Source organism: Coregonus lavaretus (assembly GCF_964263955.1).
Source record: "Coregonus lavaretus genome assembly, chromosome: 4".
NCBI lineage: Eukaryota > Metazoa > Chordata > Actinopteri > Salmoniformes > Salmonidae > Coregonus > Coregonus lavaretus.
In genome coordinates, this window is record NC_139991.1 from 2,904,535 (window position 1) to 2,924,824 (window position 20,290).

A 20,290-nucleotide genomic window follows, 5' to 3' on the forward strand; every position below is an offset into this window, starting at 1 on the left:
GCATGGTCTATGTAGAGGGGGCCTATGGAGACCAGGGCCCAGATTCACAAAACACTTACGTAAAAACGTTTAAAAAATAAGTTCATAAGAATGAATGATTTTCTTACAAATATCTTCTTGCAAATCTTAAGCTGTTTGTTGCTAGGCAATCGTTTTAGCTAGCTAGCGATGGCAATCATCTTAATCTCAGTAAGAAATATGCTATGGTTCTAAAACATGTTCTTGGGTTTAAAATAATCAATACTGACACTTTCAGATGAAGTTTGTGAGTGAATTTAACATGTTCAATTGCTTTCATGAGCTTTATCTCTCACTGCCCTGAGTTTAAGACAAGGGTTTAGCTATCTTGGAATAAAGAACATTTCCAAGAACTTAACTTTCAAGAATCTAATTTTTTAACTTTTTGCTTAAGGAGAAACATAAGAAATAGCTCAAGCAAATTTCCAATAACCTTTTCGAGGAATAATAACTTTGCTTAACTTTCTTCTTAAGTATATAGTTAAGTAAAAAATGGCAGTTAAGAAGAAATGTCTTCTTCAGAAGGTTTTGTGAATCTATGCCCAGGACAGCAGGCTGCTCAGAGTCAGTGTTATTGCCAGGGCCAGAGGGCTGAGGGACAGAAACGTCCCAGCACTGTCTGGGTTGGGGACAGGGTAGCCATAGCTGGTCCTGCAGTCGTTCTCCACTTCTTCATAAGGGATAGGCAGATCATCTGGAGCCGTACCATTCAGGCTATCTCGTACCTGGAAGATAGGAGTTCAGAGTCAGGGAGGGTAACAAGGCACTGGACCAAATTGTGCATTAAATATGCCTGTAATCTCTGTGTGTATGACACTGTATTTTGCATTGCATCAGCCCTTTGCCCTTTTTAAATAGATCTATGTGTCATGGGCCTCTCACTCCACCGGGTTACCACCTTAATTTTCTTCCACTCTGCTCACCACTCTCTCTACTCAGCCTAACTAGCTCCACCTGTCCCTGCTCTGCTCTGCTCTAATTACTCTGCCAGCTGCGCTGCATTACCCACTACCTCTCCCAGTATTTAAGGCCCTGTCTTTCAGCTCTCCGGTGTCAGATCGTCTGCAAAGCTCACACCCGGAACCTGTTTGCTCGCGCTTCTGGCCCACCCTGGTTTTGTGACCCCGGACCTGCCTGTTTTTTGGATACTCTTCTGCCTCAGGAGATCCAGACCTGCTTCTGCCATTACGACTCCTGACTACTCTTCAATCCCGGTAACTCTGACCAGCCTTCTGCCTTGCTACTACGTATTTTGGATTTCCCTTGAACTGTACTGCTGCCTGGTTTCATTCCGCCCTGTTGTGTCTGTGTCTCCCCCCCCCAGGACTTCTGGACCACCCACCACCGGCTTCATAGGACGCATCGCTGCCACTGGGGGGGGCACAGACCCAGCGCATTGGACGGGATCCCTGTTACCCCTGGAGCCTTCATTCACTCCCTACTTCCCTTTTCCCTTAAGTTTAATAAACTTTCTGGTGTGACGCAATTGTGGTCCTCTGGTCGTCTGTCTGAACCGTGACAGTACGATCTGACCATTATGGACTCAGCGCACACTTTCCCCGACATGGAAACCGATGAGCATGAGCAGCAGTTCCAGCAGCAGCAACAACAACTCGCCATGATCATTCAACTCCTCACCAACCTTACCCCAGCCAGTCTGCCCACCAGCCCAGCCCCCGAGTTACCTGCCCCGGTCATTGCAGCCGCTGCTCCGGAACCCAAGATTGGAAACCCCGAGCGGTTCAACGGCGATTCAACCCAGGTCCGGCCATTCCTGACTAGCTGCCGACTTCAGTTCTCCTTGCAGCCAAGGACCTTCGCCACGGAGGGGGCTAAAGTTGGGTATGCCATCACTCACCTGACGGGCCGAGCTCGACTCTGGGGAACAGCAGAGTTCGAACGTCAAACCCCCGCATGTGCAACCTTCGACCTGTTTGCTGAGGAGATGCTGAAGGTGTTTGACCTGGATTCACCCACCGCAGAGGCGTCTCGTGAACTGTTCAGTATTCGACAAGGCAGACGTACAGTCGCAGACCATTCCATCGACTTCCGAACCCTGGCTAGACGAAGTTCTTGGAACACACCATCGTTGGTGGACGCGTTCTTCCATAGTTTGGCTGACTATATCAAGGACGAGTTGGTCTCCCATGAACTGCCTTCCACTCTTGATGAAGCCATCGCACTGACTGTCAGGATCGACAGAAGGATACAGACCCGTCGTCGTGAGAGGGGGCGCCAAGGTCCACCTACTACCGGCATTCGGAGAGATCCGACTGGGCTCCTGTCATCTACTGCCACTCACCCAGGTCAGCTTGATCAGTCTGAGCCTATGGAGATTGGGCGAGCCTCCCTCACTCCTGCAGAGCGCCAGCGCCGCTTCACCTCAAACCTCTGCCTCTATTGTGGAGGTGATGGACATCGTGTGGTAACCTGCCCTTTAAAGGGCCGAAGCTCACCGGGCATAGGGGGAGTCCGGTTGAGTTCAATGACCATCCAGTCCTCCGACCGCAAACCCCTGCTGCAAGTTCACCTCCGCCTCTCTGACTCAACTCACACCCTGGCTGCTCTGGTGGATTCTGGCGCCGAAGCCAACATAATGGACATCAAGCTGGCACGCCAACTGGGACTGGAGAACCTCCGTTTGACACCTCCTATTCCTGCCCGGGCACTGGACGGACACTTACTCGGATCGGTCACTCATGTCACGGCCCCGGTCTCGATGGGTCTGTCCGGAAACCATCAAGAAACTATCCAGTTTCACCTGCTCCCCTCTCCAGGCCAACCCCTCATCCTGGGTTACCCATGGCTCCGCCGGCACAACCCTCAGCTCGACTGGGTGACCGGGGTGATCAGGGAGTGGGGAGAGGACTGCCACCGAACCTGCCTGCTTGCTGCCGCACTACCCCCTCGGCCAGTACCTACTAACTCCGCTCCTGACCTCTCCAATGTCCCAGAATGCTACCATGGTCTCAGAGAGGTGTTTAACAAAGCAAGAGCCACATCTCTGCCCCCTCACCGACCGTACGACTGTGCCATCGGCCTCCTCCCTGGAACAGCTCCTCCAAGGGGTCGTCTTTATTCGTTGTCTGCTCCTGAAAGAAAGTCCATGGAGGACTACATCAATGGCTCTCTGTCCGCAGGATTAATCCGTTCATCTTCATCTCCTGCTGGTGCTGGCTTCTTCTTTGTGGGGAAGAAGGACGGATCTCTTCGCCCCTGCATCGACTACAGGGGACTCAACGACATCACAGTGAAAAACCGTTACCCTCTGCCTCTGCTCACCTCTGCTTTTGAGTTGCTCCAGGGAGCCACTGTTTTTACCAAGTTGGATCTCAGAAACGCTTACCACCTAGTGCGGATCCGGGAGGGAGATGAATGGAAAACCGCATTCAATACACCAACAGGCCACTACGAGTATCTGGTTATGCCTTTTGGCCTCACCAATGCTCCTGCTGTGTTCCAGGCTCTAGTGAATGATGTACTGCGGGACATGTTAAACAAGTTTGTCTTCGTTTACCTGGATGACATCTTAATCTACTCCAGAAACCTGTCTGAACACACCCGCCATGTCCAGCAAGTCCTTCATCGTCTTCTGGAGAATTCCCTCTACGCCAAGGCAGAGAAATGTGAGTTTCACGTCAAGACAGTGGCCTTCCTGGGGTACATAGTGGCAGAGGGAAGTATCCAAATGGATCCTGCCAAAGTATCAGCAGTCACTTCATGGCCAGTTCCGGAGAACAGAAAGAAGCTGCAACAGTTTCTGGGGTTTGCTAACTTCTATAGGAAGTTTATCCGGAACTACAGTACCGTTGCTGCCCCTCTCACTGCTCTAACCAGCACCAAGCAACCCTTCACCTGGACCCCAGCAGCCGACAAAGCCTTCAGTACCCTCAAGGTGAGGTTCACCTCCGCTCCCATCCTCCAGATGCCTGATGTGGACCGGCAATTCATTGTGGAGGTGGACGCCTCGGATGTGGGAGTTGGTGCTGTGATTTCTCAGTGGGCTGCGGAGGATAGGAAGCTCCATCCCTGTGCCTTTTTCTCACGTCGGTTGTCCCCCTCTGAGTGCAATTACGACATAGGGAACCGTGAGCTGCTGGCTGTGAAGCTTGCCTTGGAGGAGTGGCGTCACTGGCTGGAGGGGTCCACCATTCCATTTCTCGTTTGGACCGATCATAAGAACTTGGAGTACATCCGCACGGCCAAACGGTTGAACTCCAGGCAGTCCCGCTGGGCCCTGTTCTTCACCAGGTTTAATTTCACTCTGTCATACCGGCCTGGATCACGCAACACCAAGCCAGACGCCCTCTCCCGTCAATTCCAGAAGGATGACACCCCCTCCAAGGACCCTGTGTCGATTCTGCCAAGTCCCTGCATCGTTGCAGCTCTGACCTGGGCTGTTGAGGAACAGGTGCTGGAGGCTCTCCGTAACCAGCCAGGTCCCAGCACTTGCCCAGCTGACCGCCTTTTTGTCCCCGAAGACCTGAGGTCCCAGGTCGTTCAGTGGGGACATGACTCCCGCCTAGCTTGTCACCCTGGCTCCACCCGCACTTACAACCTGCTCGCCCAGAGGTTCTGGTGGCCCTCTCTGAGGAAGGATGTACGGGAATTCGTCCAAGCCTGCCCCATCTGCAACCAACACAAGTCGTCCTGCCAGCCCCCAGCCGGATTGCTGCAGCCCCTGCCTGTGCCCAGACGTCCCTGGTCTCACATCGCCCTTGACTTTGTCACGGGGCTGCCCCCTTCAAGTGGCATGACCGTCATTCTCACCATCGTTGACCGTTTCAGCAAGATGGCACACTTCATTCCCCTCCCCAAGCTCCCAACCGCCAAGGAGACCGCCCAGGTGGTCCTGGAACACGTCTTCCGGATCCACGGACTGCCAAAGGATGTAGTTTCTGACCGTGGTCCACAATTCTCCTCCGCTTTTTGGAAGGAGTTCTGTCACCTGCTGGGAGCCACAGTCAGTCTGACTTCCGGATTCCATCCCCAATCCAATGGGCAGTCAGAGCGGGCTAATCAGGAGCTCGAGAAGGCACTGCGATGCATGACTTCACGCAACCCCCACTCCTGGTCGCAGCAATTGACATGGGTGGAGTACGCACACAATTCTCTGACCTGCTCTGCCATCGGTATGTCCCCTTTCCAATGTGTTTATGGATACCAGCCTCCTCTATTTGCCAGCCAGGAGGAGGAGGTTACTTGCCCATCTGCACTTGCTTTTGCCCGTCGATGTCGCCGCACCTGGTCACAAGCCCGAGCCACACTCCTCAGATCCGTTGCCAGCTACACTACCGGGGCCAACCGTCGGAGAATTCCTGCTCCCACCTACCATGTTGGTCAAAGGGTGTGGTTGTCATCGAAGAACCTGCCACTCAGGGTGGAGTCGCAGAAGCTGGCACCTCGGTTCATTGGCCCATTCCCTATCATAAGAGTGATTAGCCCAACTGCTGTCCGGCTCCAACTGCCTAATTCCCTGAGGGTGCACCCCACTTTCCATGTGTCTAAGATTAAGCCCATCCATGAGAGTCCGCTGGTCCCTGCTGCGCCTGGTCCTCCTCCTCCACGGCTCGTCGATGGTGGTCTGGTTTACACCGTCCGCCGCCTGCTTCGGTCCAGACGGAGGGGTAGGGGTCTCCAGTACCTCATTGACTGGGAGGGCTATGGACCTGAGGAAAGGACCTGGGTGCCAGCTAGTCGGATTGTGGATAGGACTCTCATCACCGCTTTCCACCAACGGCATCCTGATCAACCTGCAATCCGTAGGGGCCGCCCCAGAGGGGTCCCTAACCGTCCGGCCCGCTCGGCTTCCTGTCCTGTGCCTGATCCTGTCTCGGGACCTGTCCCATCTCCCGACCACGGCCCTCCGGCTTCCTCCGAGGATGAGGACGTTCACTCGGACCGTTCGGAGGAGTTCTAGCCCTCCTCCGGCTCCCCTCCTCCCGCCCGGCGTGGTGTTGCTCTTGGGACTTCTGGGGCCGTCCCTTGGGGGGGGGGTTCTGTCATGGGCCTCTCACTCCACCGGGTTACCACCTTAATTTTCTTCCACTCTGCTCACCACTCTCTCTACTCAGCCTAACTAGCTCCACCTGTCCCTGCTCTGCTCTGCTCTAATTACTCTGCCAGCTGCGCTGCATTACCCACTACCTCTCCCAGTATTTAAGGCCCTGTCTTTCAGCTCTCCGGTGTCAGATCGTCTGCAAAGCTCACACCCGGAACCTGTTTGCTCGCGCTTCTGGCCCACCCTGGTTTTGTGACCCCGGACCTGCCTGTTTTTTGGATACTCTTCTGCCTCAGGAGATCCAGACCTGCTTCTGCCATTACGACTCCTGACTACTCTTCAATCCCGGTAACTCTGACCAGCCTTCTGCCTTGCTACTACGTATTTTGGATTTCCCTTGAACTGTACTGCTGCCTGGTTTCATTCCGCCCTGTTGTGTCTGTGTCTCCCCCCCCCAGGACTTCTGGACCACCCACCACCGGCTTCATAGGACGCATCGCTGCCACTGGGGGGGGCACAGACCCAGCGCATTGGACGGGATCCCTGTTACCCCTGGAGCCTTCATTCACTCCCTACTTCCCTTTTCCCTTAAGTTTAATAAACTTTCTGGTGTGACGCAATTGTGGTCCTCTGGTCGTCTGTCTGAACCGTGACACTATGGAGGCTTGTGTGTTGATGTCAAGCTTGTGGAAACAGTGGTGTTGTGAATGGTGCTAAGCTGTAGAGGTCAGTGTGTAACTGTTACTGTAGGACTCACATGCTCCACCTCTCTGAACACTGAGCAGGTTGTCCCCCAGAGCAGCTTTCACCTCAACATCTGTCCATCCTTTCCTCAGCAGCTCTGCCACCAGGGCAGGGTACTTGGACACATCCTCCAGACCCTCCGGTACCCTGACAGACAGCACAGGTAGAGGTGTGTGTGTGTGTCAAACTGAAGCCAATATTATGCACTCCTCCCCCAGCAGAATGGGTTTCTTTCCACGTAAAACATTTATAAAATGTTTTACTACTACTACTCAGACATGACTTTTTATGTTTTACTACTACTACTCAGACATGACTTTTTATAATGTTTTACTACTACTACTCAGACATGACTTTTTATAATGTTTTACTACTACTACTCAGACATGACTTTTTATAATGTTTTACTACTACTACTCAGACATTACTTTTTATGTTTTACTACTACTACTCAGACATGACTTTTGATCAAATGTTTTACTACTACTACTCAGACATGACTTTTGATCAAATGTTTTACTACTACTACTCAGACATGACTTTTTATAATGTTTTACTACTACTCAGACATTACTTTTGATTAAATGTTTTTCTACTACTACTCAGACATGACTTTTGACTTTATTTTAAAAAATTACTACTACTACTCAGACATATGACTTTAGACTTTTTTTACTGGTATATTACAATGAGCAACTTTTAAGATAATACACTTTGCTCAATCAAGTTCATTGGTGTTTTATTGTAACTAGGTGAATAACTCCTAGGTCAATTCACTCTACTCACCTGCCCACTCCATCATAATCCCCACCAAAACCAATGATACTGTGTCCAGCCACAGTCTTTATGTGGTCAAAGTGATCTAGATTGAGCATGAAAAGAAAGGTGAATATACAGTGCATTCGGAAAGTATTCAGACCCCTTCCCTTTTTCCACATTTTGTTACGTTACAGCCTTATTCTAAAATGGATGGGGAAAAATGTTTTTCATCAATATCCCATTAAAAAATGCTAATTTATAAAAAATACAAAACAGAAATACAGTTGAAGTCGGAAGTTTACATACACCTTAGTCAAATACATTTAAAATCAGTTTTTCACAATTCCTGACATTTAATCAGAGTAAAAATGCCCTGTCTTAGGTCAGTTAGGATCACCACTTTATTTTAAGAATGTGAAATGTCAGAATAATAGTAGAGAGAATGATTTATTTCAGCTTTTATTTCTTTCATCACATTCCCAATGGGTCAGAAGTTTACATACACTCAATTAGTATTTGGTAGCATTGCCTTTAAATGGTTTAACTTGGGTCAAACGTTTCGGTTAGCCTTCCACAAGCTTCCCACAATAAGTTGGGTGAATTTTGGGCCATTCCTTTTTCAGTCCTGCCCACACATTTTCTATAGGATTGAGGTCAGGGCTTTGTGATGGCCACTCCAATACCTTGACTTGTCCTTAAGCCATTTTGCCACAACTTTGAAAGTATGCTTGTGGTGATTGTCCATTTGGAAGACCCATTTGCGACCAAGTTTTAACTTCGTGACTGATGTCTTGAGATGTTGCTTCAATATATCCACATAATTTTCCTTCCTCATGATGCCATCTATTTTGTGAAGTGCACCAGTCCCTCCTGCAGCAAAGCACCCACACAGCAAGATGTTGCCACCTCCGTGCTTCACGGTTGGGATGGTGTTCTTTGGCTTGCAAGCTTCCCCTTTTTTCCTCCAAACATAACGATGGTCATTATGGCCAAACAGTTCTGTTTTTGTTTCATCAGACCAGAGGACATTTCTCCAAAAAGTAAGATCTTTGTCCCCATGTGCAGTTGCAAACCGTAGTCTGTTTTTTTATGGCGGTTTTGGAGTAGTGGCTTCTTCCTTGCTGAGCGGCCTTTCAGGTTATGACGATATAGGACTTGTTTTAATGTGGATATAGATACGTTTGTACAGATGAACGTGGTACCTTCAGGCATTTGGAAGTTGCTCCCAAGGATGAACCAGACTTGTGGAGGTCTACCATTTTCTTTCTGAGGTCTTGGCTGATTTCTTTTACTTTTCCCATGATATCAAGCAAAGAGGCACTGAGTTTGAAGGTAGGCCTTGTAATACATCCACAGGTACACCTCCAATTGACTCAAATTATGTCAATTAGCCTATCAGAAGCTTCTAAAGCCATGACATCATTTTCTGGAATTTTCAAAACTGTTTAAAGGCACCGTCAACTTAGTGTATGTAAACGTCTGACCCACTGGAATTGTGATACAGTGAATTATAAGTGAAATAATCTGTCTGTAAACAATTGTTGGAAAAATTACTTGTGTCATGCACAAAGTAGATGTCCTAACCGACTTGCCAAGACTATAGTTTGTTAACAAGAAATGTGTGGAATGGTTGAAAAACTAGTTTTAATGTCTCCAACCTAAGTGTATGTAAACTTCTGACTTCAACTGTACATTATTTACATAAGTATTCAGACTCTTTGCTATCAGACTCGAAATTGAGCTCGTGCATCCTGTTTCCATTGATCATCCTTGAGATGTTTCTACAACTTGAATGGAGTCCACCTGTGGTAAATTCAATTGATTGGACATGATTTGGAAAGGCTATATAAGGTCCCACAGTTGACAGTGCATGTCAGAGCAAAAACCAAGCCATGAGGTCGAAGGAATTGTCCGTAGAGCTCCGAGACAGGATTGTGACGAGGCACAGATCTGGGGAAGGGTACCAAAACTTTTCTGCAGCTTTGAAGGTCCCCAAGAACACAGTGGCCTCCAGCATTCTTAAATGCAAGAAGTTTGGAACCACCAAGACTCTTTCTAGAGCTGGCCACCTGGCCAAACTGAGCAATTGGGGGAAAAGGGCTTTGGTCAGGGAGGTGACCAAGAACCCAATGGTCACTGACAGAGCTCCAGAGTTCCTCTGTGGAGATGGGAGAACCTTCCAGAAGGACAACCATCTCTGCAGCACTCCACCAATCAGGCCTTTATGGTAGAGTAGCCAGATGCAAGCCACTCCTCAGTAAAAGGCCTGAAAGCCTGCTTGGAATTTGCCAAAAGGCAACTAAAGGACTCAGACCATGAGAAACAAGATTCTTTGGTCTGATGAAACCAAGATTGAACTCTTTGGCCTGAATGCCAAGTGTCACGTCTGGAGGAAACCATCCTTACGGTGAAGCATGGTGGTGGCAGCATCATGCTGTGGGGATGTTTTTCAGCGGCAGGGACCGGGAGACTAGTCAGGATCGAGGCAAAGATGAACGGAGCAAAGTAAAGAGAGATCCTTGATGAAAACCTGCTCCAGAGTGCTCAGGACCTCAAACTGGGGCGGAGGTTTTCTTTCCAACAGGACAACGACCCTAAGCACACAGCCAAGACAATGCAGGAGTGGCTTCGGGACAAGTCTCTGAATGTCCTTGAGTGGCCCAGCCAGAGCCCGGACTTGAACCCGATCGTACATCTCTGGAGAGCCCTGAAAATAGCTGTGCAGCGACGCTCCCCATCCAACCTGACAGAGCTTGAGAGGATCTGCAGAAAAGAATGGGAGAAACTCCCCAAATACAGGTGTGCCAAGCTTGTAGCGTCATACCCAAGAAGACTCGAGGCTGTAATCGCTGCCAAAGGTGCTTCAACAAAGTACTGAGTAAAGGGTCTGAATACATATGTGAATGTCATATTTCAGTTTATTTTTTATAACTGTAACTGTAACTGTGTGAGGAGTCAGAACTATAAACTCAAGTCACTAACCATTACAATGAATAACTGTAGCTACCATATTGGTATAGTCAGTTGGGCTTTTATGTTCTGTTGTTAACATTTTATGGTGCTATACAGAAACAGTTTTTATGGGCCCTTACAGGTGAATAACTAAAATGTTTCCCGTACTCTTGTTTTGTAAGCTACTGTCAGCTTGAGGGATTTCACAATAAATGTTCAACTCCTTCCTTCTGACGTGAGCTGGGTTTAATAGTGTAATAAAACTTCTTAGTTTGTGCCTGTTTTCCAAAGTATTGGAAAGATCTGATGGCTTTTCTAACTTGCTTTTGATATCATTGTAGTTTTAATATTACTGTAGACATAACCACATCTTTTTGCTTACTTTTCTTTGTCTTTGCCTAAAACAACCTGTCTCAACCTTCCTCTTTCTCATCCCCTCAGCCTCTATTCCCACAGACACCTCCTTTTCACTCTTAAACCCCTTTTCTGTTCCCTGTCTGTTTTCTCTCCATCTTCTTCCACTTATCCCCCCTGTCACATACCCCTTCATCCTATCACATGTCCACTCACCACCACTCTCAGGTCCAATTGCTTTATACACCTCACCTTCCTCAGCATCCAATCCCCTCACTCTGCCTGCTCCCCTAGTCCTTCTCCTCTCACTACCCGACTCCCAATTCTCTATCCCCTCGTCTCTCACCCTTCTCCCCTGACTCACCACCCTCCTCAGGGGAGGGATGAGGTCTAAGGAGAAAGAATGGCTAAATTCCTCATATGTATTCCGTAATCCACTATCCTCTTGCCCCTCTCCCCCTTCACTCACCACTTTCCTCAGGACATCGTCAGGCACGTTCCTCTTGTGTGGGCACACAGCGTAGGCAGACGAGTGGCTGAAGATGACTGGGGCTTTGGACAGGTCCAGAACCTGGTTCATCACTTTCTCTGACACGTGGGCCAAGTCAATCAACATCCCAATGCGGTTCATCTCAAATATCAGTTGCTGTCGAGTGAAAAACCATTATGAATGTTTCTGCCAGGACTGGGAGAAATTACCCTCTTACTGTGGCATCCTACTGGTGTCATAGAGACAATTACAGTTGAAGTCGGAAGTTTACATACACTTAGGTTAGAGTAATTAAAACTCGTTTTTCAACCACTCCACAAATTTCTTGTTAACAAACTATAGTTTTGGCAAGTCGGTTAGGACATCTACTTTAGTAGTAATTTTTCCAACAATTGTTTACAGACAGATTATTTCACTTAGAATTCACTGTATCACAATTCCAGTGGGTCAGAAGTTTACATACACTAAGTTCACTGTGCCTTTAAACAGCTTGGAAAATTCCAGAAAATAATGTCATGGCTTTAGAAGCTTCTGATAGGCTAATTGACATCATTTTAGTCAATTGGAGGTGTACCTGTGGATGTATTTCAAGGCCTACCTTCAAACTCATTGCCTCTTTGCTTGACATCATGGGAAAATCCAAAGAAATCAGCCAAGACCTCAGAAAAACATTTGTAGACCTTCACAAGTCTGGTTCATCCTTGGGAGCAATTTCCAAACGCCTGAAGGTACCACGTTCATCTGTACAAACAATAGTACGCAAGTATAAACACCATGGGACCACGCAGCCGTCATACCGCTCAGGAAGTAGACGCGTTCTGTCTCTTAGAGATGAACGTACTTTGGTGCGAAAAGTGCAAATCAATCCCAGAACAACAGCGAAGGACCTTGTGAAGATGCTGGAGGAAACAGGTACAAAAGTATCTATATCCACAGTAAAATGAGTCCTACAGTGGGGAAAAAAAGTATTTAGTCAGCCACCAATTGTGCAAGTTCTCCCACTTAAAAATATGAGAGAGACCTGTAATTTTCATCATAGGTACACGTCAACTATGACAGACAAATTGAGAATTTTTTTTCCTGAAAATCACATTGTAGGATTTTTAATGAATTTATTTGCAAATTATGGTGGAAAATAAGTATTTGGTCACCTACAAACAAGCAAGATTTCTGTCTCTCACAGACCTGTAACTTCTTCTTTAAGAGGCTCCTCTGTCCTCCACTCGTTACCTGTATTAATGGCACCTGTTTGAACTTGTTATCAGTATAAAAGACACCTGTCCACAACCTCAAACAGTCACACTCCAAACTCCACTATGGCCAAGACCAAAGAGCTGTCAAAGGACACCAGAAACAAAATTGTAGACCTGCACCAGGCTGGGAAGACTGAATCTGCAATAGGTAAGCAGCTTGGTTTGAAGAAATCAACTGTGGGAGCAATTATTAGGAAATGGAAGACATACAAGACCACTGATAATCTCCCTTGATCTGGGGCTCCACGCAAGATCTCACCCCGTGGGGTCAAAATGATCACAAGAACGGTGAGCAAAAATCCCAGAACCACACGGGGGGACCTAGTGAATGACCTGCAGAGAGCTGGGACCAAAGTAACAAAGCCTACCATCAGTAACACACTACGCCGCCAGGGACTCAAATCCTGCAGTGCAAGACGTGTCCCCCTGCTTAAGCCAGTACATGTCCAGGCCCGTCTGAAGTTTGCTAGAGTGCATTTGGATGATCCAGAAGAGGATTGGGAGAATGTCATATGGTCAGATGAAACCAAAATATAACTTTTTGGTAAAAACTCAACTCGTCGTGTTTGGAGGACAAAGAATGCTGAGTTGCATCCAAAGAACACCATACCTACTGTGAAGCATGGGGGTGGAAACATCATGCTTTGGGGCTGTTTTTCTGCAAAGGAACCAGGACGACTGATCCGTGTAAAGGAAAGAATGAATGGGGCCATGTATCGTGAGATTTTGAGTGAAAAGCTCCTTCCATCAGCAAGGGCATTGAAGATGAAACGTGGCTGGGTCTTTCAGCATGACAATGATCCCAAACACACCGCCCGGGCAACGAAGGAGTGGCTTCGTAAGAAGCATTTCAAGGTCCTGGAGTGGCCTAGCCAGTCTCCAGATCTCAACCCCATAGAAAATCTTTGGAGGGAGTTGAAAGTCCGTGTTGCCCAGCGCCAGCCCCAAAACATCACTGCTCTAGAGGAGATCTGCATGGAGGAATGGGCCAAAATACCATCAACAGTGTGTGAAAACCTTGTGAAGACTTACAGAAAACGTTTGACCTGTGTCATTGCCAACAAAGGGTATATAACAAAGTATTGAGAAACTTTTGTTATTGACCAAATACTTATTTTCCACCATAATTTGCAAATAAATTCATTAAAAATCCTACAATGTGATTTTCTGGAATTTTTTTCCTCATTTTGTCTGTCATAGTTGACGTGTACCTATGATAAAAATTACAGGCCTCTCTCATCTTTTTAAGTTGGAGAACTTGCACAATTGGTGGCTGACTAAATACTTTTTTTCCCCACTGTATATCGACATAACCTGAAAGACCGCTCAGCAAGGAAGAAGCCACTGCTCCAAAACCGCCATAAAAAAGCCAGACTACGGTTTGCAACTGCACGTGGGGACAAAGATCGTACTTTTTGGAGAAATGTCCTTGGTCTGATGAAACAAAAATATAACTGTTTGGCCATAATGACCATCGTTATGTTTGGAGGAAAAAGGTGGAGCTTGCAAGCCGAAGAACACCATCCCAACCGTGAAGCACAGGGGTGGCAGCATCATGCTGTGGGGGTGCTTTTCTGCAGGAGAGACTGGTGCACTTCACAAAATAGATGGCATCATGAGGAAGGAAAATTATGTGAATATATTGAAGCAACATCTCAAGACATCAGTCATGAAGTTAAAGCTTGGTCGCAAATGGGTCTTCCAAATGGACAATGACCCTAAGCATACTTCCAAAGTTGTGGCAAAATGGCTTCAGGACAACAAAGTCAAGGTATTGGAGTGGCCATCACAAAGCCCTGACCTCAATCCTATAGAAAATGTGTGGGCAGAACTGAAAAAGCGTGTGCGAGCAAGGAGGCCTATAAACCTAACTCTGTCAGGAGGAATGGGCCAAAATTCACCCAACTTATTGTGGGAAGCTTGTGGAAGGCTACACGAAACGTTTGACCCAAGTTAAACAATTTAAAGGCAATGCTACCAAATACAAATTGAGTGTATGTAAACTTCTGACCCACTGGGAATGTGATGAAAGAAATAAAAGCTGAAATAAATCATTCTCTCTACTATTATTCTGACATTTCACATTCTTAAAGTAAAGTGGTGATCCTAACTGACCTAAGACAGGGAATTCTTACTAGGATTAAATGTCAGGAATTGTGAAAAACTGAGTTTAAATGTATTTGGCTAAGGTGTATGTAAACTTCCGACTTCAACTGTATATGCGATTCATTCAGCCTATCAAACCTAATGATATGGTTTGTAGCTAGGATAGTCTGTCAAGAGAATGAACATGTTTTCATCAAGAGTGTTTTATACAGGTGATGTCATACTGCTATAACATAAATGTCAAGCTGTAGATGAAAATGAGTCTTTGAGGGTAACCCAATAGTTTCTGAGGAATTGCTCATTTGATTAAAACATTTACTTGAAATATTCCCTATGTTTAAGACAGGCATTTACGTCTGATTTCCAAGTAAACTCAAAAGCAGAAGTATTACAAGCTGCACTAAATAGTATCTTAGATTTGACCTTTGAAATGAGTGGGTATTTCCACTGTGTGTGTTTGGCTCAGTGTGATGGACCAACCTTGCCAAACTCAGACAGTCCATTGTGCTGTGATGGCTCGGCTCCGAATCCACGAGCCAATTATCTGCCCTGGAGGGAAAACACACACAACCGCAGTAAAACACCAGGTCAGCTTCTGAAAGTGATCTTTCCTTTCCATGCTCCTATATCCTGCTAATATGATTTGAGTCAGTGAGGGGCTGATGGGGGATTCACTAGGCTCTGTGGTCTGTCCAGGGCCATGGTTTGATTAGCTAGCCCATCTGTTTAGACAACTCTCCCAGAATATGATACCTCTGAAACAGGTGGCGACAGGAATCCCCTATTTTCCCAACCACAGAAGTCATTGAATACAGTATTTTGTTTGTCTATTAATAAGCTGTTTCAGCTGTTACCTGTTGTCTCATTCATTTGTATTCTTGTCATTTCTAGCTCTTTGAGAGAGCATCATATGGGGTCTAAAGTGTTGATATACTTAGGAATCTCAACTATAAAGTACCACAAAAAAAAAACACCTTGTCACTTACAAAGTATAATCTGTGGCAACTTGTCCCCAGACCAGGGTGGCCCTGTCGTCAGCAGGCTAGCAGAGCCTATCCTACTCACCAGGGTGTGTTGCAGCTGTGTGTGAGGGTGAGGTAGCGGACCCCCAGGTGGTACATGGTGCGCAGGGTGCCCAGGCTGCTGTCCAAAGAGTGTCCTCCTTCCACCCCGATCAGACTGGCTGTCCTGTTCTGACTAAAGGCATCCATGATATCTGTGGTAAAAATATACTTGATAATACAGGTGGGAAGTGAATACAACTCTGTTATCTATGGTATTTCACAGTTGAGTGTTCTAAAGGGGTTTCATTCTCACAACCAAATGTAGGGCTCTATTCAATCCGCATCGCAGAAGTTCAGCTTTACAGTGTGATTGAAATTTAAAGGCAATGTTCCCCAAACCATCCCCAAACCATCACACCACCACCACCATGCTTGACCTTTGGTATGATGTTCTTAGTGTGGAATGCAGAGTTTGGTTTTCGCCAGGCATTACTGGAACCATGTCGTCCAAAAAGTTATACTTTTGATTCATCTGTCCATAGAACGTTCTTCCAAGAGTCTTGATGATCATCCAGGTGCTTTTTGGCAAACTTGAGTCAACTTTTTGGACGAGATGGGTCCCATTATGCCTGGCGAAAACCAAACACTGCATTCCACAGTAAGAACATCATACCAAAGGTCAAGCATGGTGGTGGTGGTGTGATGGTTTGGGGATGCTTTGCTGCCTCAGGACATGGACGACTTGCCTTAATAGAAGGAACCATTAATTCTGCTCTGTATCAGTGAATTCTACAGGAGAATGTCAGACCATCCGTCTGTGAGCTGAAGCTGAAGCTGAAGCTGAAGCGCAGCTGGGTCATGCAGCAAGACAATGATCCAAAACACACAATCAAGTCTACATGAAAATTGCTAAAAAGCAACAAATTGGAAGTTTTGGAATGGCCTAGTCAAAGTCCAGACCTAATCCCAATTGAGATGTTGTGGCAGGACTTGAAACAAGCAGTTCGTGCTTGAAAACCCACACGTCACTGAGTTAAAGCAGTTCTGCATGGAAGAGTGGGCCAAAATTCCTCCACAGCGACGTGAGAGACTGATCAACAACTACAGGAAGCATTTGGTTGGAGTCATTGCAGCTAAAGGTGGCACAACCAGTTATTGAGTGTAAGGGGGCAATTACTTTTTCACACAGGGGAATTGGGTGTTGCATAACGTGGTCCTCTGTAGCTCAGCTGGTAGAGCACGGCGCTTGTAACGCCAAGGTAGTGGGTTCGATCCCCGGGACCACCCATACACAAAAAAAATGTATGCACGCATGACTGTAAGTCGCTTTGGATAAAAGCGTCTGCTAAATGGCATATTATTATTATTATAACTTTGTTTATGAAATAAATGAAATAAATATGTACAGTGGGGAAAAAAAGTATTTAGTCAGCCACCAATTGTGCAAGTTCTCCCACTTAAAAATATGAGAGAGGCCTGTAATTTTCATCATAGGTACACGTCAACTATGACAGACAAATTGAGAATTTCTTTTCCAGAAAATCACATTGTAGGATTTTTAATGAATTTATTTGCAAATTATGGTGGAAAATAAGTATTTGGTCACCTACAAACAAGCAAGATTTCTGTATCTCACAGACCTGTAACTTCTTCTTTAAGAGGCTCCTCTGTCCTCCACTCGTTACCTGTATTAATGGCACCTGTTTGAACTTGTTATCAGTATAAAAGACACCTGTCCACAACCTCAAACAGTCACACTCCAAACTCCACTATGGCCAAGACCAAAGAGCTGTCAAAGGACACCAGAAACAAAATTGTAGACCTGCACCAGGCTGGGAAGACTGAATCTGCAATAGGTAAGCAGCTTGGTTTGAAGAAATCAACTGTGGGAGCAATTATTAGGAAATGGAAGACATACAAGACCACTGATAATCTCCCTCGATCTGGGGCTCCACGCAAGATCTCACCCCGTGGGGTCAAAATGATCACAAGAACGGTGAGCAAAAATCCCAGAACCACACGGGGGGACCTAGTGAATGACCTGCAGAGAGCTGGGACCAAAGTAACAAAGCCTACCATCAGTAACATACTACGCCGCCAGGGACTCAAATCCTGCAGTGCGAGACGTGTCCCCCTACTTAAGCCAGTACATGTCCAGGCCCGTCTGAAGTTTGCTAGAGTACATTTGGATGATCCAGAAGAGGATTGGGAGAATGTCATATGATCAGATGAAACCAAAATAGAACTTTTTGGTAAAAACTCAACTCGTCGTGTTTGGAGGACAAAGAATGCTGAGTTGCATCCAAAGAACACCAGACCTACTGTGAAGCATGGGGGTGGAAACATCATGCTTTGGGGCTGTTTTTCTGCAAAGGGACCAGGACGACTGATCCGTGTAAAGGAAAGAATGAATGGGGCCATGTATCGTGAGATTTTGAGTGAAAACCTCCTTCCATCAGCAAGGGCATTGAAGATGAAACGTGGCTGGGTCTTTCAGCATGACAATGATCCCAAACACACCGCCCGGGCAACGAAGGAGTGGCTTCGTAAGAAGCATTTCATGGTCCTGGAGTGGCCTAGCCAGTCTCCAGATCTCAACCCCATAGAATATCTTTGGAGGGAGTTGAAAGTCTGTGTTGCCCAGCGACAGCCCCAAAACATCACTGCTCTAGAGGAGATCTGCATGGAGGAATGGGCCAAAATACCAGCAACAGTGTGTGAAAACCTTGTGAAGACTTACAGAAAACGTTTGACCTGTGTCATTGCCAACAAAGGGTATATAACAAAGTATTGAGAAACTTTTGTTATTGACCAAATACTTATTTTCCACCATAATTTGCAAATAAATTCATTAAAAATCCTACAATGTGATTTTCTGGAGAAAAAAATTCTGATTTTGTCTGTCATAGTTGACGTGTACCTATGATGAAAATTACAGGCCTCTCTCATCTTTTTAAGTGGGAGAACTTGCACAATTGGTGGCTGACTAAATACTTTTTTCCTCCACTGTAATTGTTGTGTTATTTGTTCACTTATGTTCCCTTTATCTAATATTAGGTTTTGGTTGAAGATCTGATAACATTCAGTATCACAAATATGCAAAAGTAGAGAAAATTAGAAAGGGGGCAAATACTTTTTCATAGCACTGTATATAGCGGAATCTACAACACTTCCGCTTTACATATTGAGTAGAGCCCTTACTGTATTACTTTTTATTAAAACATTTTTTGTAGATGACTGTCTCACCTTTGCTGCTGGTAGCAAACATGAAGGCTTCAGGGTATTTCATGCACATTCTGTGGATGACGTCAATAAACATTTGATCAGTTTTTTATTATTGTTATGGTGTAATACAGGGTTCCCCAACTGGCGGTGGTTTTATTTGACCCCCCCTCCCCCCAAGTTTTCTGAACATTTTTTTTTGTTTTTTTGTTTTTTTATTGATGAACATGAATAACTGTAAAAACACCAGGAAATCAGCTCCAAGTGATTTTAATTTGGGAAATCTGTTCCCAAGTATTTCCACGTATAATAGAGAGATGCTTGATCATATACAAATGTAAGCAAGGTTTGAAATTATTATGTTTTAGTCAAATATTATATCTGTTTGGGCTTCTTGTGGTCAATTTGCAGTCTACAAATTATTTGTAATTATGTTCCGACCCCCGACCATCCGCTCAAGAAAATAAATCGGCTTGAGGCTGAATCTAGTTGATGATCCCTTATGTAATACATGTATTATTATCAGGCACCCTCACATACACCTTTGGTGAGTCCTTGTCGGTTTGTGTGTGTGTGCGTGCGTGCATGCGTGTGTGTACCTGTGCTGCCAGTCGTCCCTCCCTGATCTTGGGGATGTTGGTGTGTGTGTTGTTGAGGGTGTACAGATCCACTTTATTCAGCTGGTTGTTAAACTTCATCCTCATCTGCCAGGGCAGGTCATTATGGCTGTAGTCAGACAGAGAGATACAACGCATGATACTATTCATACAGGGCAGTCAGTGCTGCTAACACACGGCCATTCTTTAACTGTACATTAGGAAAGAACCATCTTGAAACATTAAAAAACAGCCTCCAAAATCTTATAGAAGCATGTACAGTACACAGCTCACATTGACATTTGTTTTGTGCCATTAACATTACAGTATGCATAAAATGTGTAGATGTAATGTATTATAAAATATTCATTTTGGTTTAAACATTAAAATCACCCATCCTAGGGTCTTATGAGAGAGAAATGTGTTGGTCACTTACCCATCAATCAGTGGTGTCTCTGACATTAGTCTCAGTGCGTTGTTCATGTGTTCATCCTGTGCCAAGGAGAGTTTGAGAGCACAGGACAGTACCAGCAGAGTCCCCCATACAATACTTCCAGACAACATCTCTTACCCTCTCTCACTACACCGTAACTAACACACAATCTGATCCAGCCTGACCTGGACTTGTCCTCTCCAACAGCCTCTGGTTCCCTACAGCCACTATGGTTTTCTCACTAACTCTGTTTGTTACTAACTCAAAAGGTGTCTTTTGACTTGTTTCAATAAATTTCTCAGCCTACACTAAGTTAGTTTGTCTTTGGTCTGTCTTGTGCCTCTTCAGATTTCACAGT

At 45.9% G+C, this 20,290-nt stretch overlaps 1 pseudogene across 1 annotated transcript; it reads right to left on the reverse strand.

The window, feature by feature from the left end:
- Positions 1-554: 554 nt before the first annotated feature.
- Positions 555-20,063, reverse strand: LOC311128545 (dipeptidase 1-like; annotated as a pseudogene). Its single transcript has 9 exons — positions 19,936-20,063; positions 19,444-19,629; positions 18,928-19,007; positions 15,743-15,893; positions 15,158-15,226; positions 11,189-11,474; positions 7,550-7,625; positions 6,777-6,910; positions 555-743 (listed from the first exon to the last, which is right to left on the reverse strand). The product of its transcript is annotated as a dipeptidase 1-like (transcript).
- Positions 20,064-20,290: the final 227 nt, after the last annotated feature.